General features: G+C 40.8%; 1 long non-coding RNA gene across 1 annotated transcript in view; it reads right to left on the bottom strand.

Moving 5' to 3' along the window:
* Positions 1–26,474, bottom strand: part of LOC144589234 (uncharacterized) — a 34,834-nt gene extending 8,360 nt beyond the window's left edge. Inside the window, exon 1 of the long non-coding RNA XR_013545229.1 lies at positions 15,741–26,474. This is a non-coding gene — a long non-coding RNA (uncharacterized LOC144589234). The remainder of the gene's footprint in view (positions 1–15,740) is intronic.
* Positions 26,475–27,038: the final 564 nt, after the last annotated feature.

Genomic DNA, 27,038 nt, shown 5'->3' with positions numbered 1-27,038 from the left:
TGAAGCTGTGGGAAGTTTTTCATTTCTGAACATCTCCCTCTGCTGCTGAGTTTATCACTCTTCCTCAGAGGTATAGCTAGAAATTTTGGCAACAGGATAAATGGCACCATCTCTCACTCAGTTTGAGACATGGGCATGAGACTGACCATTTCAACCTACCAGGGCACTCTACAGAGGATTTGAAAGTCACTATTTTAGAACTGAACCATTAAAAATCAAGAATACAGAGGGAAACAGCTGAGAGAAAATTTATATGCATGATGGAGACCCACAGAAATGGATTGAATATTAGTCTAGGTTTCTTAAGTTATTACTAAATGTAATATGCTACTTGGATGCAGTTTTGTTACAAGAGCATGAGACTGTGAGTAGGAAGTGAAATAAATATGAAAGAAACTATGCAACTATCCCAAAGGAATGCCTAGCTGTTGTGAGGATCCTTAAAAAGTTTAGGAGTTACCTTTGGGGTAAGCAATGTATATTGGAAACTGGCAACATAGCTCTTAGCTGGCTGAGGACCATGCAAAATAGGAATGCTATGCTACAAAGGTGGTCTTATTGTTTCCAAGAGTTCCAATCCAATATAAGCATTGTAAAAGGGAGAGAATGTAATAGCAGATAGCCTTTGCAGATGTGAGAGCTGAGTTTCAGAACCAAAGAAGGGGGAACAGCCAAGCAAGATCCAGCTATGGGTTTCTTAAGAGGCCTTAGGGCTAGAGGCAAGACAAGTGATGGTGGAATAGGATGATACAGAAGTCAGACCAGCAGGATCCTGAGAACACACCAAGGTGGAGAGACAGAATGAAGAGACCAGAGTGTACCATCTAAGAGACTGAAATGGAAAATGCTCAACACTGGGGTTTGCTTAAAACAAACTCTCAGAACCTTGAACTTTGGTCACTGCAAACCCAGCGCTGACATTAAAGCAAGAGGGTTTTTTTCTCTCTCTCTCCATTTTAAGATGAGTATGTGATGCTCAGTTATGCTCAAACATATTGTATACATATGCTGATGGTAAGTGTATTGTTTTGAAATGCTTTAGTGTGATAAGTATGTGATGGGAGGGGTGGGTGAGGAGCATGAAATGTTGGCAGGAATGGTTCTGATTGGTTGGGAGACTGTAGGAGTTGAGGGTTGGTGAGGTTTTTGGAGAGTCTTGGGCTAGAGGCATGGGGGAGAGAGTGAAAGAGTTGATTAAAAACTGAGATCAATGGTCCAGGAAAGTAAATGTTTCTAAGTACAGTACATTCATCTCTATCCAATCTTTCAATATAAGAAGAGCCATGGCTGGTCAGATCAAAGGACTATCTTGTCCAGTATGCTGTTGTCACAGTGGGCAACCAGGGGCATATAAATGGGGGAAATGATGCCTCCCACTCCAAGTGGCATTAAGAGGAATTCTGCTTCAGATACTGGAATGTATATATAGCCACCATGATTAGTACCTATTGGTAGCCTTATCCTCTATAGCTTGATTTAAAGATGCCCAAGGTGGTGGTAACACATTCCATTCTTTATGCACTAGAAAGCAGAACCTTTGTGAAATAAGCCTAAGGAAACTCCCACCCCCCACCCCCACTGTATTCTGGCCCTTCCAAAATAGCCACACGAGGTCATTTTTGGCTGGAGGTGGTAAAAGGAGAACACACATATTTTCTGCAATCAGTTTAGTGATCTGGAAGGAGAGAGTAGTGCTGTCAACTTGAGAAAACAACAGTGGAAATGATTAGTTTTGCTCCTGGAGTCTGCAGGATATTGTTCTTTGCCTTCTGGATTATGCAAACCCAGAATCAGTGCCAGTTTATGTCACAAGCTGACCTGATTCTTCAAACAAAATATCCCATATCCCCTTATGCTAAACGTACATTGTATAAACCATCTGTTAGGTACCTGTCAAGCCCATTCACAGCCACTCCCATCTGTATCACTTTTAAGTCTGAAACAGAAAGATGCTTCACATGATTTAAAAACATGCATTCACAACAATCCTGATATGAAGTGCACAAGTCCTATTCTATGCTGCAACTCAAAATCCAGGCACTTCTTACAGTGCAATACAGTACTCAGGTACAATTATGGATTCACAATTGTCCCTTTAAGAAACAAAGACAGGTAGAAAAGCTCAGACTCCATAATCAGACAATATTTTTGGCAGGGCCAATCAGAATGCTATAAAACAAAGTATAAACTTGGTGAAGAGTTCCAGAGAACTAAAACTTACACACTTTTCTAAGCAAATTTTGTTGGTTGGATTAAAAGTAGTGTCCAGCCGTGGAGTTGGGAGTTCCTTTCCTAAGCACCTAGCAGAAAATGTTCTTACCATTTTCCCCCTCCATATCCAAAATATACGGATTCTCAGGTCTTTCACTTTTTATTCCCATACTGACCTAGATGTTTTATGCTTCATGGTGGAGATTACAACCTGCTGTTTCCTATACTTCCTGAATGTACAGATGCTAGCTAACGCCCATACAGTACTCTCTTTGGAAAAGCATGAAGACACAAGTCAGAATTAGAGATGGGCATGACTTAAGTCTAAATGCCTGCTTGAGCCACCATAAATGCTGTGTGTTCCCTTTCCCCACCCCTCAGCTGGCTGGCCCACTCACATTTCATCACATTCTGTTGGGGTCCCCCTGCAGTGGCAGGCCAATGTGGACAGGAGCTCAGTTCCCCACCTCCTCTGGCAGCCAACCACTCAGGTGAGGAGGCAGGCAGAGATTCCCCCGGCAAGCCATTGAGTGGTCAGCTGCCTGAGGAGGTGGGGAAGGGCAACCTGAGATCCTCCCAGCACTGATCTGCCACCGCAGAAGGAGGACCCTGGCAGTGCATGACAACACGTGAGTGAGCCAGCCAGCCGGGGGGGGGGCAGATCATGCAGCACCTGTGGTGCCACACAGAGGCCTCCATATGAAAGGGCATGACTTAAGTTGTGTCCCTCTCTAGTCAAAATGCATGCTTTCATAGAATCCGGAAACCCATCCCCTACAAAACTGACTGAAGTGCTGGCAGCTTCTCACATGGAAAGGCACTCACAAAGTGACCCCAAATGCATTCTGGTTGACCTAGCTGAAATGAAATGAAATTACACCAGCTCAGGGGATGGCTGCTTTTGCTTTTTCCTAAAGTAACTATTTACCCCAAGTAAGGCCATCTGCATCTATGGAAAAATAGATTCAATAGCTCAGTAGCACCATCAAATAACAATTTTTGTTGCTCACCAAGAAGACAACACGCAGAAGCCCTGTTGAGTTTGCACAGTGTAAACTCAAAATTGTGTAGCTGGAAAACACATCTAGCAAACAAGTGACCGTGTGACTTTCTGATGTGCTTGGTTGCTCACCTAGTAATGCAACAGAGTATCAGTAAGATACAAAATCTGTTTGCACATTTTTTTCTTACATGCACAGTATTTTGAGCCAATGACAAGACTAACATTTTGCTGTTATAAAAATATTACTATGCAGGGGATCTAAATATTTTGATCACCATGTCCATTTTTACACGAGTGAAATATATGTATATTGTTCAGATTACATCTTGTGGTTGAGTACTTATCATTTTTAGATGCTGAAGACCCAGCATATACAGTGGTTGATATTATCCACAGGCTCAATAGATTCCAAAGTCCTGACAAAACATGCAATTTGACAAATAGACTTCCACTGAATTTGATGTTTCTTCACTCTGCATTTGAAATTTTTTCACTAGGTTGTCATCAACATATCAATATTTAATCTGCTAATCAGTGTGCCACTTCTTGATATGTATTTACAAAATGTTAATGAATTTAAGATGTGTAAATTTGTAAATTCCATGCAATGAATAGAAATCAGTATTGTAGTTAGTATGCTGTTGTTAATTCACTAACCCAACTGCAATTAGCATTAATGCACATCAAAATTTGTTATAAACTATTTAATACTTAAGGTGTTTATATATTTTTATAGTTTCTAGTTTCAACCTCTTTTGGAAAGCATAATAACTTGAACAGTAAGACTGCCCTCTTTTTGGTGCACATTTTGACAGTAGATAGTCATTTTGAACACAGATGATAAACATGATAGTGGTGCCTCGACTTACGAACACCCCTACATACGAACATTTTGACTTACAAACAGCTCTGCTCGCAAAATTTTGCTTTGACTTACGAACAGAGTTTCGACTTACGAACAAAAAAACACAGGGAAAGTGGGAAATGGACTTTGGACTGCCTGGTACTGTAATTTTAAAATGCAAAAATTGGTTTAAAAGCTGCTTGTTTTGATTTAAACCTGCTTGTTTTAAAAGTTGTTTTGTTTAAAAGGTGTTCATTCCCTCCCTCCCTCTTTTCCTAGCCTTTTTTTAACCTAAGTCATCTTAGGTTAAAAAAAAACTCTCCCCCTAGTGGTAGAGGACAGAATAACTGGTTTTGCATTAGTTCCTATGGGAACAAATGCTTTGACTTACAAACGGCACCTCTACTTACAAACAAAAAACAGCCAGAACAGATTAATCGGTTTTCAATGCCTTCCTATGGGAAATGCTGATTCGACTTACGAACATCTTCTGGAACGGATTAAGTTCGTAAGTCGAGGCACCACTGTTATAAATGTTATAAATAACACATAATGAAAGGGCAATGATTGGAATGAACGTTGGAAAGTGACTACAATGTTTGTGATCATGCTGTTTTTAATTGTTCTAATCAAAATGAACACACCACATAGTATGATTGTACTCAGCAATGCCATTCTACTAATGCAGAGATTTTATTACTCAAAAAAGCCTCATTTCCCTCCTCCTCCACATTCCCCCATTTGTGCAGGTGTAGCACAAGCGATTTCACAACTCATTCAGCAGCCTCGGCACTCAGCACAGACGGATAACCTTGCTAGTAAATAGGGATTTGCTTCCATAACTGTCATGATTTTCCATTTACAAGCAACCATAAACTGGCAATAGAATTCTGGCTCTCAAGAGTATTATGTGTGGTAATTAAAAAAATCAGAAGCACTGCTTCTGGACAATATACCCATAAATGATTTTAACATTGCATTTTTATGTGAACATGGATACATTTAAAATATGTATGGTATTTAGTAGATTATCATCATCCAGGAATCCAGCAGTATCTTAGTCACAGATTCAGACTGAGAAACCTATACAACCAGGACAGGAGACATTAAACGCAAGTAGCACTACAGAATCCAAGAGGCCCGAGCCTGAAAGCCTTGAGACCCCTCAGCAACAACATACCCTCTAATTTTCAGCTGCTCCACCTCTCTCTCATGAATAGCTTCGCCCCTGGTGTGCACACACAACCCACTCGTGCACTGGGTTCCATCTTCTGGGAGTATCCTGCGGCTGTGCAGCTTGCCCAGACTTGCTCTTCTCGGATGCACAGGTGGGAATCAAACTACCAACCTCAGTCAAATACCTAACTCACTGACCTATCCAGCCAGCAATCAATAACTAACTATAACTATAACTATAACGGTAACTATAACTATAACCTCATCATACTTATCTAATACCATATACCTGTCAAGTAGTCCATTCGTTCTAAAATAAATCTACATCACATCCTCTTGACCTTATGGGCACATTTAAAGTTCAATTACTTCTTGTTCCAATTGTTGTTCATCCAGCAAACCCCACTCATTGAGAAATTCACGCTTTGTAATGAAGTTACCTTATGAATGGTTGTTGTGGGTTTTTCGGGCTCTTTGGTCGTGTTCTGAAGGTTGTTCTTCCTGATGTTTCGCCAGTCTCTGTGGCCGGCATCTTCAGAGGACAGCACTCTGTGCTCTGTCTTCTGAAGATGCCGGCCACAGAGACTGGCAAAACATTAGGAAAAACAACCTTCAGAACAAGGCCAAAGAGCCCGAAAAACCCACAACAACCATTAGATCCTGGCCGTGAAAGCCTTTGTGAATACATTACCTTATGAACTTTTCTAACACATAAAACTAAAACCAAAACAAAACTGGATACCCCAAAAATATTCCATATAGTTCTTTGAAAGTATAGATAATTAGCTTTAATTAACACCTCCAAGTCACCATTTGATAACAAAGATCTGAATACACCTGTACTAGTGCACCGTTGTACATCTATCCAGGCTTTTCTTTTATCATTTCCATGAACATTTCTTTCATATAGATGTTTGCGAAATGAAGTACAGTATATCGGGGGGGGGCATACACCCCTTCGTTTCGCATGGAAATCCACATCATTTCACATTTTTCCCCATTCTCCAAATTAGAGATGGTTCATACTGGTTCGTGTGTGTTGGGTTTTTTTTGGCTGAACCAGTGTTTAGTGCTTTCCAGCCCCACCTCCTCAGGCGGGCACCCGTTCAAAGTCAGCACGTGACGGAGGCAGGGCAGGGAAGCTGGGACACTACCTCTGAGTGGGCGTCTGCTGGAGGAGGAGGGACTGGGAAGTGCCAAACACCTGTTTGGCGGAAAAACAAACCACCACAAACCACTGGCAGTTCACGCCCGTCTCTACTCCAAACCAATCAATTTTTATTTGTTTCAGAAAGCATATCGCCATACACACAGAACTGTCTGGCTTTAGCCTTGGACATTCTAGCAATTTCCTTATTTTTTGTGCCCAATGTTTTCACTTCATCTTTATTTTCTGATAATGCTGTATTTATCTCTGCTTTTATTTCTGCCACACTTTTCTCCATTGTCACATTCAAATCTTTTTAAATTGCTGCATTGTTTTCTTCATTTCTGTTTTAATTTCCAATATATCATTCTCCATTATCTTTAAATTTCTGCTAATAATCCAGCTGCTGCTTCTGTTCCTCCCCTCCTTTTTTAAAGAAACTCATTGAGCTACTCTTTATTTCAAAACATTGCATTTCCTCATCTTATTAACAGCAAGCAATGTATGCATATGCTTTGGGAATGGAAAGATCTAGCTTCAGCCTAATATTTTTCCATACAGTCTGCCTCTGATAATCAAGGAAGGACACAGCTCAATTCCTACCATCCATCACAAGCTGCTGTCTGTGAGAACTCCCCTTAGGGGTTGGGTTTTTTTGGGGCGGGGGGTTGGCTCCAGTACAAATTCTTCTACATCATTAAAAAGGCATAAACCCCCGTGTATAGTTGTCAGGGTTTTTCTGCTGTTGATTTTTCCTAGCTATTTATGCATCCACTCTGATTGCATTCTTTGCACCTATTGTCATCATGTGTATCCTTTCGCCATTCTGATGATTTTCTTTGTTTTAATAAAAGATTTATCTTCTTGGTCTTGTGACTGTTCCACAATCCCACCTCAGAGTTCAGCCTTTACAGCCACCCCACATTATGATACACATTAAAACTGGAATCCTATGGGGTTCGGTCTCTTGAACGCTATGAGGCTTTTTTTTCCTGAGTGAAGTGCAAATGGTGCCATTGTAAATGTACCAGGATCTGGATCAATGCAATTGGACAAAACCAGCATTATTTTAGGCACAAAAGTTACAAATGCAAGCCTGCCCTTTCCAGGAGGACAACATATGTATCTATGAAGATGGAAAGTGAAGCTAAATAGTGAGAGAATTTGGACAGAAAAAAAGGAAGTACACATGTAGCACATAAACAGAGCAAGTTTCATGGTTCTGTGTCTTGGAGGAAGTGGACCAGGGGTGGGAGGGTGCTATTATGTTCATGCCCTGCTTGCAGGTTTCTTATGAGCAAGTGGTTGGTCACCGTGTGAAGAGAATGTTGTATTAGAGAAACATTTGTTCTGATCCAGCAGGGCTCTTTGCATCCAGTTTTCAAACTGCCATGCTTGAGGGACAAAATAAGGTGGAATGAAATGTGACAAGACTGCCGGGTTGGATGCCCCCATGTATCTGAGAAAGACGAGTGCAAAGCTAGTATTTGCAATTACATTGCAGCATTCTAACAGATGGTTAGAAAATGCCCTGCATTTTTCCTTTTGGGAAGAGAGGCTTTTGAGCATTTAGGTACTGAAGGGCTTTCCCCCTCACCCACCCACTATGAGCTTTAGGAATAATATTAGCTCACATGGAAATTATTTTTGATGAGCTGGGAGTGGTTCCCTAATCGTTCCTGACATGGTTCCTCATTGCTGACATCCTAGTCAACCTGGCACATGTTAGGAGCTACACCCAGCATGTGGAGTGACCTCTGCCCATGGGTCTCCACATGATTGGTTATTAATTGTGCAAAAAGAACGTGGGATGGGGAGGCTGGAAAAATGACCACTTCTGTACGAGTGACTAGAGATTCACAATGGAAACACTTCTCTTTCTGAGTTTAACCAAGCAACAGCTGGAAACTTCCAGTTATATGATAGATGATTAAAACATATATAGCACGTGCTATTTTAGTCTCATAGTCCTACATTGCAAGATTTTTTTTAATTACTGGTTTATATACTCCGTGAAATGGATTTGAATTCAGAACCCAATTTGCAGGGTGATAGTAAAAATGACCTACTGAACACTGTATACTTTCTGCAGTCACTGTGTAAACTTGGCCTTGAACCCAGATCCATTTCTCAGAGTGTCTGATGTGCTCTTCAATGCGCAGTGTAGAAATCTGTTCATATGTACAAATGTTATTTATATTTAAACTCCAGGAGTCTGAGTCACTAACCTTTTAAGCGCCTAGCAATGCTCCTGCACCTAAAGATCAGAAAAATCAGGACTCGTCAACTCCCATGGCATCCTGAACACAGCTGATCTTTTTTTTAATTTCAAAGGCTAAGCAACATTGGGTTGGTTAGTAACTTGGATGGCAGACTACTAGGTAATATCAAGGTAGGCAATACTAGTCTGGGCTAATAAAAAAAAAAATCCTGCCTGAAACCCTAGAAAGGCTTTGCTGCCCTTCAGAGTTAACAATGCTTAGCTAGATAGATCAATGGTCCAAAGCGACTTCTTATGTTTCTATAACTGCTGCATCTTTTTCTTGCTTCATATATGAGGACTTTGTGTTATAGGAATATATAATCCTGCATCTTTCACATAGTTAGAACCTATTGAATGAGGTTAATAGATGTCCCAGCTACCAACTCAAGCCCTGGAACACAGCTGTATATGTTAATTTTGCAGTCTATGGAAGAACGAAAGCATTATAGAGTGTTCTCAGGGACCTAGAGGTGGAATAGAAAGTTAAAAGTTACTGCCAATATCTACAATTGCTAAAAAGCCAAGGGCTCTGCTGCCACTAGACCCTTATTATATCTGGACCCATCACTTATTGCTTTCTTTGCTTTCTAAAACACACTTTGTTCCAAAGCAAATACAGAGCAGTTCATTCATCCTGCTGCCCTATAAGCATACCACTCAGTGACAGTACACTCTGTGAAGCTATAAATACCCTGCAGTCAAAGGAGACCAGTCTCTTGGCTAGGATCCTTCAAGCTGCTTCAACTGGTCCGTTGATCTTATTCAAGTGTTGGGGTAGATCAGATCTGACACTGTTGAAGGGAACTATTCCTCAAGATTTTGGAGAAGAATACTGCTGCTCTAGCTCTTTTGACAGTTATCAGCATCCTCCTTTTAAGCTGTTACTTTGGCATATAAGCCAGCTGGCTTGCGTGTAAGACAAACTTGGCAACTCTTAAGGCATCAAACCCTGTGTGAGTTTAACAGGAGTATGATTTATAGCGCCTCTTTATTGCACAGTATGTGCAGAAGCCAAAGGTATGTAATCCCCTCTTGGAAAGCAAGAATTCAATCGTTTTTCCAAGTAATAACCAGCATGAGGCAATGAGCCTCTATACCCCTGGGATGGAGTTATGTTTTGGCCATGCTAGTTTTCCTTTTGGGGTTGACAGTTCTGGAGCCAGTCACTATTCCTTGAGCAGCTGCCATTCAAAAAAGAACTGTAAGGTAAGTATTTATTTATATCCAGGCCTATCCTGAAGGCCCTGGGAGGTTTGAAGTATGGAGCCGCAACTCTTCCCACTATCTGTTGCTTGTGTGCGCCTTAGTTGATCCAAATTGGAGAAAAGGCCCAGCCATGAACTTTTCCCAAGAACACATAAATACATAAGTTGCTGCCTTCTTCCCTCTCAGTGTTGACAGGGAACAAGGCGGCAATCCTTGTTTTTCGCAGCCATTTATTACTCCAGTGGAAGTCTGGGCATCCTCCTTTAGGGAACTTAACATAGTCCACAGACTGACTTCAACCCACACAATTACCTCACAGTAGGCCCCATTCATCATAGTTCTCCATATCATCTGCAATGTATGTCCCACATCCTGCCACAGATTAACATTCTCTTTTAGGCAACACAATGAAATGTAGAGAAAAGAAAGTGCAAGGTATCTGAAACTCTTGTTCTCTCGGAATTTGTTACTGTCAGAGCCAGGACAGTTTTGCTAATGGAGGCAAAGGACAAAATGCTGCCCCTCTCCATTCCCTGCCCATTCCATGAGAACAGCAGCTGAGTCCACTTTGACACTGTTGACAGAACAAAAATGTCTCTCACTACCTTAAGCTAGACCCAGACCAATGCACTATGGGTGTATTTAGCTGAGGTTTTACGTAATTCCATGATTCAAACTAGCTGTTATTTCTCCTGTTGTGAGACATCGTAATGTCTCATCATTCAGGGTCAAATGGTTATACCAGCAGGCTGTACTGGTTAGAAGAAAGGCATAGGAGTAGGAAGAACAAGGTTCAAATATCCAGTCAGCCATAAAGCTTGCTGAGTTTTGTTAAATTAGCCACAATATCTTAAAAAGCAGAGACATCACCTTGACAACAAAAGTCCAAATAGTCAAAGCTATGGTTTTTCCTGTAGTGATGTATGGAAGTGAGAGCTGGACCATAAAGAAAGCAGACCGCCGAAGAATTGATGCCTTTGAATTGTGGTGCTGGAGGAGGCTCTTGAGAATCCCCTGGACTGCAAGGAGAACAAACCTATCAATTCTGAAGGAAATCAACCCTGAGTGCTCACTGGAAGGACAGATCCTGAAGCTGGAACTCCAATACTTTGGCCATCTCATGAGAAGAGAAGACTCCCTGGAAAAGACCCTGATGTTGGGAAAGTGTGATGGCAAGAGGAGAAGAAGACGACAAAGGATGAGATGGTTGGACAGTGTCACCGAAGCAACCAATATGAATTTGGCACAACTCCGGGAGGCAGTGGAAGATAGGAGGGCCTGGCGTGCTCTGGTCCATGGGGTCATGAAGAGTCGGACACGACTAAACAACTAAATGAAATGAAACTTCTGTTCCAATATTTCCCATTTTACTCTGTTAATATATATTACCTCTCTTTAGATAATATTCTCACTTTGCCCATCAGCAACTAATGTAACACGGCAAAGATGGAGTAGAGGAAATTCCTGGCTGGCTATGTAAGAATCCACTGTGCTTTTCTGTTCCAGCATACTCGTCAAAGAATAAATGACAGTTAAAAATATAGAAAGCAAAGACTGCCCTCGGCAGCTTCTCCTTTGGCTCCCCATAGGCGCCATAGCACCGGGATTGGGCCCAGAGGCTGACCACGAGCTACAGAACTTCTGCAGATTCACTGCTTGCTCTTCTAGGAGCACAGTGGAACCAAGGTCATTTCTCTGATTCTTCCTCTGTTTTGCACTGCTACTTTAAAAAAAATCAGAAGCAAGGTAATTGAGAAGCAAGCAAGCAGCACAATTGTGCAGAAGCTGATGCTGTAAAGAAAGAGCAGCACTCCTCCTCCTTAGGTTCCTTTTAGTCCAGGTCTAATGAAAAATTATGTCTTCCTGACTCTTTGACTTTCTGACTGGCTGGAAGAGCAATTTGATTAAGCACTTCCTGGTGATTTGATAAACAAAAGGTAAAGGAAAATATCAATGAGTGAGGGAAACACAAATGCAACCCTCTTTCATTTCAACAAATCTCTTAGTCTTTAAGAAGCTCTCTTTCAGGAATCAAGTAAAAGCAAAAATTGTGCTTCCCCTTTTGTTCTTAAATGCAAACCTCATCCCTCATATTATTCATCTTGATTTATGAGGGGAAGATGTTGTTTTTAGCAGAAAAGTGCCTTAGGTCAATCTTAGGTGGGTGGGTGGGTGTTCTCATCCCAAGTAAGTTGGGGCTTAGTTCTATCAATTCTTTAAAAAAACCAAAAAAAAACAAAAAACAAAGAACCCCCTCTGGTTTATGAATGAGGGATATTGTGCTTCTGTAGCCATGATTCAAAACACTATTCATAAAGTGACACCAAGCAAGGGAAAATCCCAGAAGCTGACTGGTTTTTTCATCAGTTAACCACTTCTCAGTCAAACACAAAGCAATTGTCAGGGCTGGGTTTTGTTTTGTTTTGACAAATGTGAATGGTAGTGAGCAGAAGAGGGTATCCTGTAGGCCATCTTGACCGCAGCCATTGGTGTTGCCAACATTCAGGCTGCCCTTCATTATGTAAAGCTTGGCATCCTTTTTCCCACTGGCAGTGCAAGCATGATAGTGGAATTCTGAATCATGGATACAGAAGCACAATATCCCACATTCATAAACCAGAGGGTAGTTCCCCCCCCCCGAACTGAATTTCCTGTCATTTTAAATCAGACATTTAAGTTTGCACATTTCTGTTGGGAGGGGAAACAGTTTTACATTAAACAAAAAAATCATACCTTGAAAAGCTTTTGCCCAAATGTCTCCCAATGTGGTATAGACCAAGATCAGACAGTGTGCTACATCTGTGCCAAATTCGGTGCTGATCTAAAGCCTAGTTTCAAAGTTATAATGTTTTTGTTTGAGCTGCTCCCGTTTTAGAATTGCCTTCGAGAAGGTTGATTTGGTCTGTCACCATAGTAACATCATTGCATTACTGCATTCTCGTAAAGTGATAAGATGGTAAAAAAAGAAAAATGAGTCCTGAATCCAAAAGGATGAAGGATTGTTAAATAACAATCAACACGTATTAGCTATATTTTGCAGGTAGCAGTCCTTTCCGTCTGTCATGGGACCAATGCATAAGTTAGGCCCTCACCGTTTAACATGGTGGTCAGAAGCACCACAAGCTTCTGACTGCCAAAGCTTATGCAAATAGACAGACAAAGCATATGATCCAGAGTTTTCTGCATCAACCGGAAAACATGAAGGATGGGTGAGTTCAGTCTCTTTGCATCGGGATTTCGAGGAAGGAGGAAATGGGGATGGTGGGGAAAGAGCTATTTTGCCTCCACAACTGCCATCCCTACACAGAGAGTCATGGGCCATGCTGACTGAGAAGGATAGGGATGGTTTAAACATCAATACAATCATCTTCTTGAATATGCATTCTTGCTGATGCCACTTTTGGAGCTTATAGGGTACAGATCACCACATACCATTTGTAAATTAGCCTATTCAGTAGAATACCAGTAGTATTTTAACAGATTGTGCATCGTTTATCATCCAGTTTTATCCATCCAAATCCAGAAAGCAAAATTTACCCGTTCTGATATTTCTTCCAAATTTTGTTTCTAGAAGAATTAATATAGACTTGTTCCATCTAACAGCCCGTGAACAGCTCAGTTCTTCTAACGTAATTATTCTAGCATTAACTCTGCCTGGGGATTTTCCATCCTATTAAAATAGCAGCTCAATTAATAGAACCACATTTTCAGACAGAGGCAGGACATAGCTGGTAACAGATGCTGCTAATAAAGAGAGATGGGCAAATGGCCCTGTCTGTGCTTCCCTCGTTTAAATACTGCATTTGGCTTAATCACAAGCTACCTTGTGAAAAAGATGAAAAGGTTGACCTCTTCATCAGGGATCATCAAAAAGTAATCATAGCAGTTTACTGCTTCCTTCTTCCTATGTATAATAATTGCCTGATGGAAGGAATTTAATTTTCATAAATTAAGGTCATCTGATGTCATCTGCTTTATTTAATAGAATTTAGTAAAGAGAATAATTGAGTTTATAGCAGCCTGCAAATGCATATTAGTGAAAGTCAGTTATAGGCTCTAACGTATACAGTGTTCATTGGAGATTAGTAAAGAACTGTGAAATGTAGAACCATTCCAGTAGCTACTGTTACATAATACATTAGTAATATTACCTGTTTCTCAACTGTCGTAGATTAATTCTCAATGTCTCTGATATTATTTGAACTGATCTCCTAGGTCTGGAGTAAAACTGAAGATTGGAAAATAATCCAGAAGTGGATTCATTTTTATCTCCCAGTCCTTTCACTTTCTACTCCGATTAGGGAACTGTGAGTTGACCTTACCTAGAAGCAATCTTGAGTAAGCTGTGAATGCAAAAGGCATCACACTTAGTCTGCTGGCAAAATTAGATTGTCACTGCATGAGAGTGCAGTGGTGCTATTGTCCAGCAGAGCACATCAACATTCTATAAGGCAATTCTAAAAATACAGTGGTGCCTCGACTTATGAACGTCCCAATTTACGACCAATTTGAGTTACGGCCAGCTCTGGCTGCAAAATTTTGCTTCGACTTGCAACCGGAGCGTCAAGTTACGATTGGAAAAAAAGGCAGGGAAAAAGGTGGGGAATTCAAACTGCTAGCCATTGGTGGTGAAAGAGGATGCTTCTTTGTAGCTCTTTCACCCCAGTGATTAAAGAACGTGCATTCAGAGGAGGCTTTGGACTGCCTGGTAAGGTGCTGCTTTCTGCTTTTTAAAAACTGCCTGTTCTGAGTGGGTTTTGCAGTGTGGTTTTGGGCTGGGGGAGGTTATGTTTCTGTGCTGTGATGGGTCTTGTAGTCTTTGTTTCTTGGGTTTTTTTCACATTTCCGATGGGCCTTGCAGGGTTTGTTTGCTTTTTTGGGTTTTTTCCCCCATTGCGGATGGGTCTTGCAGGGTTTGTTTGCTTTTTTGCTTTGTTTTTTCCCCCATTTCCCATGCGTCTTGCATGGCTTGTTTCCATTTTGCTTTGCTTTTTTGCATTTCTGATGGGTCTTGCAGGGTTTGTTTGCTTTTTTGGTGTCCCCCCCCAATTGCCGATGGGTCTTGCAGGAGAAGGAGGCGGCGCAGAAGGCCTCTTCCTCCGGGAGCCAGGATCGGGGGCCCCTTCACCCCCGCGTTGAGGCTGAGGGCCAGGACCCAGCAGCAGTGGCAGCATTGGCCCCATGGAGGGCGGCGAGGAGTGCAGAGGCCCGATGCGGCCGCCCCGGTGTGCAGCTGCTGGTGCTGGAGCGGGAGGCGGTGTCGGGCGCTCCTGGCGGGCAAGCCACCTGCTGCTCAGGATCCGCCTGCTGGTGGAGAAGGGAAGCCGCCCTTGTAGGGCCAAGGACTGAGCATGGCCCCACCAGGAAGGAGGAGGTCATGGCGCAGGAGGACCCTTCCTCCGGGAGCTGAGACTGGAGCCCACGCCTGAGGCCGAGGCCCAGGACCCAGTAGCAGCAGCATCGGCCCCACAGAGGGCAGAGAGGAACACCAAGGGACGCCTCTGCTGCTGGCTCCCCCCACCACTGCATCCCTTTCCATAACTGTTGGGGTGAAAGAGCTATAAAGAAGCAGCCTCTTCACCACCAATGGTTAGCAATTTAAATTTCCCGCCTTTTCCTCTGCCTTTTCCTGGTTGAAACTCAAAGCTCCGGCCGTAAGTTGAAACAAAATTTTGCGGCCGGAGCTGGTCGTAACTCAAAATGGTCATAAGTAGGGACGTATGTAAGTTGAGGCACCATTATAATTCCTTTATTCTAGTTTTGTGTGTACAAGAATAAGCCCCAGCTCAATGGATATCCTGCCTACAAACCACAGTTCAGTTCTAGACAGGATCAGAGATAAACTTAAGGGAATTGGGAGCCTCCCTTGTGTAGGCCAAGCACTCCCTACCTCTGAAATTATTTCCAAAGTAATATCTGACTTTCTGGAAAAGGGAGCACACTTTCTTGCCGGAACGGTCAAAGTTCTTACGTCTCATCTTCAGACCATCTGCACAATCTCTTTCAAGCATCCCTGGGGAAACAATAAGGAGAAACTTCCAACAGCAAATTAACAGAAAGCTACTGATATTACATGTGACCATCTGGGGGGAAAATGTATCCAAGTAAGAATCCCAGGAGTACATGAATGGATATGCTACCCTCATGAACAAATGGCACTTTAACCTCTTTTCACCACTAAAGCTTTGCTCATGTAGCCAATTGTGTGGAGTGCTTAAGCTTCAGTTGGAAGCCAACGTTCCAGGTAAGAGTTTTTCCAGCCTCTTCTTCATCTGGAGCAAGCAACCCTCTAAACAATTGTTCTTTTCTTCTTTTCCAACACAAGTGTATCTGTCAAATGACATATCTTAGAAAAACTGAGAAAAATTATCCCCATTCAGTCATTGTTTTGGCAGTTAAATACAGGAGGAAACCACACTTACCTTGCCACACACAGACTCATCATCGCTTCACTCATGTTAAAAGCGATAAGTCTGAAGAGAAGAGCTCACTCTGGGGAGGTTGGCCATGTGTGCCAGGACCCTGGAAAACCAGGATTCAGAATCCTGTGGAGGATCACACAAAATGGAGGCTCTTGATTTGGGATGTATTGCTTTCCCCATGCGGAAAGAAGAGTGAGGTTAGCTTGCCTTTTTAGGGTTGATAAAACACTCATAAGTAGTATATACCTGGTATACAGGACTGGTATGGATGGCAGCCTAGGTGGTCCATGATCTAAGGAGAGGGGTCTCATATGAAATTCTGGGATTAGGTTCCACTGTGATTGGACCACTATTTACCCCTGGATGGTGGAGAAACAAAATCATGGGGGCAGATCACCTCTACTCTTGTGTGTCTTCACTGGGTTTACTTAATGACCCTAAGAGCAAACAACAAGCTCAGGTCTAGGCTCGAAGACCGAGTGAACGGATAGTGGATGCATGCCATCTAATCCTCCCCAACCCCTACAAGCTGTAATTGGTACTGTGAACAGGGCACAGCTTGGATCATTACCCATTTGGACTACAACTTTTTTAATGTTGTAAGCTGCCTAGAGTGGTTGAAACGACCAGATAGGCGGGGTATAAATAGAATAAATAAATAAATAAATAAATAAATAAATAAATAAATAAATAAATAAATAAATAAATAAATAAATAAATAAACTTCCAGAATTCCCAGCCAGCATGTTCTATAGCTCTTCCTATGGCCATGATGACTGTGGGTTCCAGCAGATGTAGTTCAAAAAAATAATGACCAAACCTCTGGAACAGGGCTATCCACTTTCTATACTTTGAGAAATACTTCATTCCTTATACTTCCCCCCCCCCCCCCCCACAGAGCAGGAAAGGAAAAAGAAAGTGGAAGAAATCATTTGGAGAGCTGTCTGTTCCAGACAAGGAAAAAAAATACTCTGGAAATGACTCTGCCAAAACAATGAGTTTCCAACTGAAATTAAAACAGTGGATTTCTAAATTGTTCTCTGAAATAAAGGCAATAATTTGTTTCCAGCTGGTACAATTGTTAAATAAAATGCTCTCAGTGTCTCTAGAAACAATATTCTCCTTTTCTTGCAACTGAAATAATTTATTCTGTCACTAGTAAATCTATCCAAAAATGTTGTAATTTTTAAAGTATAAGATTTTCAGTGACAGTAATTTGCCATATGGAAGAATAATAGTAGGATTATTTTTTTGGAAAAAAATTGGCATATGTGCATATTGCAAGAAAAGGAAAGGAAAGGAAATGGTAATAGGAAGCTAATGGATTTTTCTGTTGCTGAAATTATTCATCAGATGTTTTTGTATTTAAAAATGTCAACAGCTTGTCTTTCTTTTCATTTGTATTGAACTTCTACAATAGTTAGGTGTTAATCTTTGCACCTTCTAACTCTGAAAAACTGAAAGTGGGAGGAACAGCCTCAGCAATTCACTGGATGAAAATAATATTTCCTGGAGATATAGTTAATAATCTGTTTAATGATCTACATGATAATTCATGTATTTTTCAGGATCACTGAAATTAGAGGCGATAGGTGTTTCCAAAGAGTTGTCATACTGATGTGCGGACTGCCTTTTATAAAATGTTGGCATTTATATGTTGTTTTAACTCATCCTCTATTCCTTTCTCTGGGGGAAAAAAACCAAATATTGAAACACTTAAAATAAACTGATTACAGTACATTCATTCTGTAAACAATTAAGGAAATTAACACACAGCAGATATGACAGAATAGTTCTGTCAATTCAGAAGTATTTTCCATGAGCGTTCTGTCAAAATTATGTTTCTTAAATTTCAGTTCCACCTTTCAGCTCAATAGAACCTTTTGCAGCCATAGAACATGAAACAGATCAATCACAATAAAAATAACAATATCAGTGGAACACAAACTCTACCATAAACCGGAGAAACTACTGACTCACTGTGCAAACTGAACTCAAAGATAGAGCAGTTGTTGAGGAGGGGTGTTGGAACAGATCCAAGTCCCTTCTGGGAAACCCCCTTTGGCTAAAACTCATTAGCAGAAGAGTCAAAGATGCGTCATCTCAGATCCACGTCTCCGCTGACCAAAGGACTCAGCCAAAGAGTTAGCGCAAGGTGAGAGCAACCCTTAGTAATTTCCACTATCTCTAGTCTGGGAGGGATTTGTTGCTTAAACTGACCTACTGTCAGACCAGGAGGCCCTTAATCCTTTTGGCTAGTTAGGATTTGTGCTTTCAATTGCTAAAAGACCAAGATGGAAAGGGAAGGACATAAAAAGAAATGGGGAGGGGCACTTCACAAATATGGGAGTCATAGCACAAAAGATGGAAACCGTATGAATTCTGGAGAGTGAGTATTCAACGGCACAGGATCAATATTATCTTGTCAGCACTTTGAAACTTGGAATGACTAGCAGAGTACAATTCTCGTTTTGAAAAGAAATCACAACCAGATTTCCTTTTAAAAAAAATGATATGAAAAATGCTCTGAAATTGTCAGATTCATATTACTTTGCATTGACTACACAATGTACAAGTCAATGTAAATCAGCCTGGAGTTTTTCCCCACTAATATATATATATATTCTTCCATTGCTGGGGCTTCTATTTTTTTGTAAGGCAATGCATTCACATTGGTTTAGATGGTCAATTTAACTGAGACAATGCAGCTTCATGGCTGAGTGGACTCCTCGTTCAAGGTGAGGAGAGAGGAAGCAAAAGGGCATTCATGGGGGTGCCAGCTCCCTTCAATTGCCTCTAAACCATTAATTTTCCCCCCTAAAGTTTAGTGCCAGTGCTGGTGTGCTAGGGCACTTAGGAGAACCCAAGGGAGAGAGAGGAGGAAATCAGTCTCTTTTTACAAAATCAACCGGTAAGAGTCCATTTGCTTTAGCCCACCAGCGAGGAGGAAATTGGTAGCCTGCCCTTGTTTGCAGCTTGTTAAGGTAGCTGTGCTGTAGTTGTGCCTCCTGCAAACCTGGACAGCTAACAAGTGCTAATTGGCAATTTCCTCCCCTCTCTGCTGACTCCTGTATCATTGACTAAAGAAATTTCACCTTGGAAAACTTGATTTCCCATGTTTGAATTCACAATAGATCACTTTAAATTTTTCTGCCATGCAGTTGCACTCTAAGACAGCTTACGTCTATTAGAGAAGTAAATATGATAAGAAAGCCCTACATCTAGCTAGCTATGACAATGTCAGGAGCAATGTCTGGTGTTTTCATCTCTAGTGACTAGAGGAAGGTGTGGGAAGGATGGACGTGACATCAGTAATGCTAAAAATACCAATCTATGCCTGAAAAAAATGTAAGGAGAACTTAGAGCAGGCAAAGGACAGTCTAGGAAACCTAAAGATGTTTCCCTCTACTCTTCCCCATTAGTGTAAACTGAATTACACCCAGTCCATTCCAATAGTGGATGCCAACCTCTGTTCAATCAGGATGATATAAAAATGCTTTGTACTGAGGACAAATACATTTGTGCTTATGAAGTAGCTAGATGTAGCCACTGAAAAAATATTACAATCAGTGCAGTCAGGCTGGGCATTTGCTATCATAAATGGGCAATTTAATTCAATTTAAACTGAAAGTGATCGACATGTGCTGAATTTTTTCCATGAGCCTTTCTCCAGTGTTCAGTTACTTTAGCATTAGTCAGGGAAAGGAGGGAATAGGGAAGAGAAGCTACTGAATGACAAAAAAAGCAAATGAATAATGAAAGAACCAAGCAGCCACAAAGGGTTCTAAAAGCAAACAGCTATGGAGCCTTTCAGGAATGCTGGCAATAGGGATGAGATTTTTGGATTTTTTGAACAACAAAAATTTCCATAATTCTCCAACAAATTCCATTCTGGGAGTTCTGCCAGACAGCCAGAAATCTTACAGATACCTAAATGTGGCTCACCTGGAAGAAAGGCCGCTAGTGGAAAGCTTTAAGGCTCTGCCCGACCTTCTTGTTCCTGCCACAGAGCTTCCTTTCTGGACAGGAAGTTTGGGCAGAACTAGGCCTTGAAGCTTTCCATTTGAGACCTTTCTTCCAGGTGAGCCATATTTCTGTTTGTCCGGTAGAACTCCCAGAATCTGTAGTCCAAAAATAAAATAAAAATCCCATCCCTAGCTGCCAAGCTGGATTCTGATGTTCAAGGAGGATGAAGTGGGTTAATGAGCAGTCCAGAAACTAATCTTTCTCCCCTTGATTTCTAAATTTTTCCCCTTCCCTGTCCATTTATCTAGAGTAATTTGCAGACTATATTAATTTCCTTACCAATTGATCTGGATTTTCAAATAATGTATCATAAGTGTAAAAATAGATGCTGAATCAGTCATGTACTGTACAGCTGAGGAGGAAATACAAACAAAACATGACTGTTTATTATAACCAAGCATGACAAGACCGGCCCCCATTGGATGCTACATTTTACTGATTCCTCTTTATATTGTATGCTTAAATGAGAAGAGTTTTATTTTATGAGTGGAGTGTGAAAGCATTCAGATTCTCCCTACACTGTATGCCAAATAATGGGACAGGCAGAACAAGTGGGTGGAAACATTATGATAGCTAAAGGACGCAAGATGATAGAAGTCAAGAGAAATTAAACAGGGTATTTAAAAAGAGGGTGAAATTAATAAGATATTGGGGAATTGGAGGAAGGAAAATCTTAGTGCAAAGATATCGCAGTGATATTTACCAGAAAAATAAATAAATTACACATTCAATAACATTAGCTACAGCAAACCTTTGCACAAAAGACATGAACTTATTTCTCATAAGACTCTCCATATCCATGGCTCTTTAAAGTAGCTTCTAGACACTGTTCCTGTGAAGAGAAATTAAAGAAAGACACCCATATCTGCAGCCCTGAACAGGCCCTGCCAGACAATGGATAAGAAATACATGCGATAACAGGTATGTACATTATGTGGTAAATACTGTCAAAGGAAGTAAGTTCATTGCAAGAACTACATTATACATGGAGAGAGTAGGTTGAGATGCTACAACTTCCTATGTTGTTACTCAAGGATGTTGAACCAGGAATGAGATGAACTGAAGTCATTCTCAGTCTGGACAAGAAAGCAATGGATTAGGCTAGCTGGGAGGTGATATACCGGTACCAGATATCTGCTCTTGGCACTATTGTCTCCTGTCCCAAACCATCATCTGCAAATCAAGGTTGCAACAATTCTGAATCAGAGATACCAGTGAGATGTACTGAGATACTGTATATTCAGCGAAGTAGCTTCCTATATTTCTCTCTTCTGCCACTAAAGGGTAACTTATTTTTTCTTCTTTCCATATAGGCAAATTGTTATATACAAATAATCTGAGTAAGTGTGACAGCATTTATCTTTTTATGTTTGGAGAAAATAGCAAATGTTTTAAGTCATTTTTCCCAGCTCAGTGATTTCCTCAGCTCAAAGACTAAGTTTTTCCTTTTTTAAAGGACAAGAATAATATTACTTCATTTGGCTCTCAAGCTAGGAATTAAACATATGGCATAGCTGAACATTCTATATGCTACTAGCACTTACCAGCAGATTTAAATGTATGGACTGCTTTGTTATGAATTGCTCAAAGCTGTCCACCAACGGCTCTTCCGGGCCTTCCTTACACCTTGCTGCAACACAGGTGGCTTCAGGAGTCATTTGTTAAGAATGTGTGAAAGCATAATTTCTTTAAGTGCCTTAAAAAGCACACCTTGATCATTGTAACATTTTAATAGGATGTTCCGTCCTATATGGTGTGGCTCTGAAACATGCTTGATCAAACTATCTTGCTACCTTCACCTGCCTTTGGCTGATTTACCCTTGCCTTCTGTTGTCACTCTTCTGGCAAAAAATACACCGTAAACTCCCAGAGACTAACTCTTTCATGTGTTATTTTAGAAAGATTCACACACACATGGGCTATGCTATATAAATAACACATAACTCCAGCAGAAAATGTTATATAGAAATTGGACCGTCCTAAACAGAACCACATTATGAAGAGTATGCTCTGTGACTCTGTTTGGGGTCTGTCTTCTAACAAATGTCAACGCCACCCATTGCTTGCAGAAACAGCAAATAAATCAACCATTGCAATGTGGTGTATTTCATGTGACAAGCCATCCTGCCTGGTGACTCCCCCCCCCCCAGTCTCCCACAGTCTGCAGTGATTATTCTTGGCATGCATTTTGAGTAACAATGCACACACTGAGACACGCAAGCAGTGGAAAGTCCCTAAATTCCAGGAGCTAAGATTAAGCACTTTCTATTTTTTAAAATAAATCTCTCACACTTCCCTGCTCAGTTGCTCAGCTCTCAACCATGGCATTGAAAGTGCACAAACTTTCTGGACTCTAGTAAAATAAGTAGAGGTCATGTACACCCACATGCACCGAAGGACCCGCCCACCTCTCTCCTTGAGCTGGCATGTAGATGCATACATGAAAGTGACTTTATTTGTTTTTGTATTTTAATTTTCATTTGCAGTACAATTTGACACGTGCTTAGTCAGAAATAAGTTACCTGGAATTTCATGGAGCGAATCCCAGGCAACTAGATACAGGACTGATAGTGTAACTTGTTAGTGTGTTTATGCAACAAGGTAAGGAAAATACCTCTTATATTTCAGTAACTAGAAGAGTTTTGAATCAAGACATATTCTGAAATCATCCAGCAAAAATGCAAGTTGATCTGGCAGTTATCCTTGAGCCCAACCCAAGCTTTGAGAACTGTCATGTAACAAGCAAAAATTTTTCATGTATTTTTTAATAAGAACATAAGAAGAGCCCTGCTGGATCAGGCCAAGGGCCCATCTAGTTCAGCTTCCTGTATCTCACAATAGCCCCACCAGATGCCTCTGGGAGCACATGAGGCAACTAGATACCTGTCTCCTGATATCCTTCACCTGCATCTGGCATGTTGAGGTTTCTTCCTTTGTACAACCCCATCATGGTTTGTAACCTACGATGGACTTTTCTGGCAGGAATATGTCCAATCCTCTTTTTAAAGGCATCTAGGCCAGATGCCATCACCACATCCTGTGGCAAGGAATTCCACAGACTACTTGGTGAAGTGGTCTCCTGCACCAACCTAGAAAAAAGCAACCCTATTCAGAAAATAAAAGAAGGAAAAGGGCAGCAGGACATGGGGGAGCCATCCATTTTGCAGAAATGAAGTGCTGGATGGAAAAAAGGTTCAGGGCTTTCTTTCATTTTGGTAAAACAGGATCCACGAACCAAACCATGAACCAAAACACAAACCGCCACAATTCTCCCCCCTCCCCCCCCATAGTTTGATTCATGCCTAACTCTACTTGTGATCTGTTAAGCAAGACTGCAGTGAAGATATCCCTAAGCAGTGTTTCAAGTTAACAGTAGCAGCAGCAGAACAACAACAACGTCAAAACTGCCTGACAACTGAAAAACACCCTGGGCAAAAAAAGGGAGAAAATAGAGACACAATACCAACAAATGATAATTCTATCTTCTCACTGAATTTTTTTTCTCTGTCCTCAGATTTTCACCATTTTAGTAACTGAAAGTTCAGCTTTTAGAAATATCAGGAAAATGGAAAAGATGTAAAACGCATTTAACATGAAAGCACTATGTCACCGCTTTAAAGTACCTGCACCATTTGAACATCAGTGTTCCATTACAATTATGTGCTATAACCCAACATTTTTCCTGTTCAGTGGAACATAGCTTCCTACACTCATGGAAACTGCCGAAGCTGCAACAGAACTAATGTCTCTAGGTAGGTTCAACCATTTTAGTGTCACATTTGAAAAAGCCCTTCCCAGATGAATAATAATAAATAAGCCTGTGCCATCAAGTCCATTTTGACTTAGGGCAAAACTTTGGAGTGTTTTCTAGGTAGAGTACTACCTAAGTTTACCATTCCCTTCTTCTGGGGACATACTGAGATTGTGCAGCGTGCCCACAGCCATACAGGCTGACTCTTCTGATGTACTGTACAGTGGTGAACTTAACTTCTGAGTCCCAATTTCTGGGTCCACAGCCAGATATCTAACTTCTTGTAAATGGACCAACTTGACCATTAAGACAAAGACAAATGATAAATGAACTTTCAGTTACTTTATGTATTATTGTTTTATTGCATAGAAAGGAAAGGTAGAGGTACTTTGGGATATTTTAACTTCAGATGCCCAAATGACGTAATCAGTTGTAATACTGCAAATACCTCGACTGGGCTGGGTTAGTACCATAGGCTGCTTTGCCTTGAGCAGCAAATATCTTGAGTTGGCATTGCCTAGACGCAGGTTGAATTGCTCGAACTACGCCTCCATTTTGCCTTAAGATCTGTTTGTCATTGTGCTCATTGTTGCTAAGCAAAAACAGAGAAGCTTCTTAAGTGGAAGCTGCTGCAACTATGTTGTTGAATAGTGCATTGCCTTGGAAAATTTATTAAGGAACAATAGGAATTCTACATGTTGTTAAGAAAGGCACAGACTTAGTGGGAGAAAAACAAAAACAGAAAGCCGCCAAAATGGCATGAAGATATTTGTTACAGCCCTTTTAAGGCATATTTTCTAGTGTTTTCTTTCTCTCTTTCTCTCCTTGTCAGTGACCAAAAAGCTCATGGGCAAAAATGTTTGCTTATAAGCGGCTTCCTGAACAAGCCCTCCTTAATTACTTTAAAGCCTCTGCAATTCAAATACTTGGAAAGTTCTTTCTGACAACCACACTAGCATTAGCAGAGCAGTCAGGGTGGTCTTGTAACTTGAAAGCCCTTTGAAAATTTACAGCCTGTAGTCATCTTGACATGTCAGCATCCAGAGTCAGAGGGAGAGAGGGTTTCAAAAGGCCTGCTAAATACTCTTAACACACATACAGTACCACCCTCACAGCCCTACTGGTTGAGAGAGATTACAAAAACTGGTATTTTAAACCATTTGTATTATATGCTGCATAATAGGGAAATTTTTTTCCACACTTACAGTTTGCTGTAAGGCAACATGTCCCCCACCCTCCACAAATCTCTGGATGGTGGGGAACCAAATCAGCTTGCTTTTTAATAATTATGGATGAACAGATCTGATGAAGCTTTAGCAGTCAGAATTTGGCATATGGAATTTAGAAGAAAAGCAGACAGGTACGCTGTTGAACTAGGCAGAAAATTCTAGAAAATTTCAATTTCACTGCCGTTTAACAGTTCAAGATAATGGCACCAATTATTCAAACAAACTAGATTAGCAAGAAGGCCACACTGAAATTCATGTCTGTTCAATCTCCTTGATTGAATGCTGCATACAACAGAACTGTAACATACAAGTATTAACAAGAACATTTAAAAATATTTATGTATTTATTTATTTCCGAATTTTATATACTGCCCCATTAGTGTATGGCACTGTTCTGGGCGGTATACCTATAAAAACCTGGACAGAAAAACAAAATGACATAACCAAACATAATAACAGGCAAAAGTGTTAAACCCCAGTGGTGTGGTAAGAAACAAGAGCTCTCAGACTCTGAGGGCAACATCATAAGGGCTACAGGCAAATGAGGAAGCAAATGAGGCCCCTTTCGCTCTCCCCACAGTCTACTCCTACATAGTTGTCTTATGTGTGATGCAACGTGGCCGATGGCATGGCTCTTTCCCACCTGAATTGCCTCCACAAAACCAATCAACCTGACCCACTGTTTTGATTCACACAGAAAGTACAGGTTCTTCTCCCAATTCCTTTATCTTCTGCAGTTAAATGGGTGGTATTCATTTACAATACCTGAGCAAAATTATTACTTATTTTTATTATTACCATGCAAATTAATTGTCCAGGATTTCTGATATACAATGCAAATTGGCCAGAGTATTCCATTGTCTCTACACAGCTGGATTTTTGTATGCAATTGGTAAGCAACTGGCTGTGATACGGGGGTCCTAGCTGGTTACTTTTCCCCCTGTGGTTAATGCAAAATTTTAGCTGGTATTTCAGAGTTATGTTTAGGTGGCTCTGCTATTGTGTTTAAAGCAAACAATATTTTATTTTTTATTAACATAATATGTATCCTCCTTGTTGCTTTTGAGTTTTTTAACGATGCAAATATGGGCTTCTCTTGCTTGTTGGCTTACTCTCATTCCCTCTAGTTGGCCAGAGGAACTTTACAATTAATGTGACAAATGCTTCAGAAAACATACTTAATATTCAGTGACACAACAAAATTATAATACTGACCTTTCAGTTGAAATTAAAGGAGAGAGCATCCTGGGCAAACATATTCTCTGTCAAGTAGGTCTTTTCCCCAAGGACTGAAGACAGCAGATTATTTTTCTAACTGAGGGGGAGAAAACAGAATTCAAAAATGGCTTTTTCTTGTCATGGTAAATCTTTTAATGCCTTTAATGAAAGTTCTTCCCTTTCCCTTCATGAAGTAGCCTCGGATTATGTGCAAATTAATGCAGCATTTCTGATGTCCTTACCATCAAGTTTAATTGGGGCACTTCCACTAGTAAATTGAAATATGACATTCTTTTTCATTGCATGGGTGGAATGTCCAACAGAAAGCAGGGCTTAAATGTCAAGGTAAAATAATGCCAACAATTATTCAGAATGTTACATTATCCTTGCCCTTGGAATTTGAACGGGCAGGGATGAAGGCTTTTTTTTGTCAAAAGTCAGGAAGCTGTCTAGAGACTCCACTGACATTTATGATTAATGTGAAGGAGCAGAGAGATACAACACTGTTACATTCCCTGTGTGTGAGGGAAATCCATTGCTAG

Source organism: Pogona vitticeps, chromosome 4 (assembly GCF_051106095.1).
Source record: "Pogona vitticeps strain Pit_001003342236 chromosome 4, PviZW2.1, whole genome shotgun sequence".
Taxonomy (NCBI): domain Eukaryota; kingdom Metazoa; phylum Chordata; class Lepidosauria; order Squamata; family Agamidae; genus Pogona; species Pogona vitticeps.
This window is presented reverse-complemented; position numbering and strand designations above follow the sequence as displayed.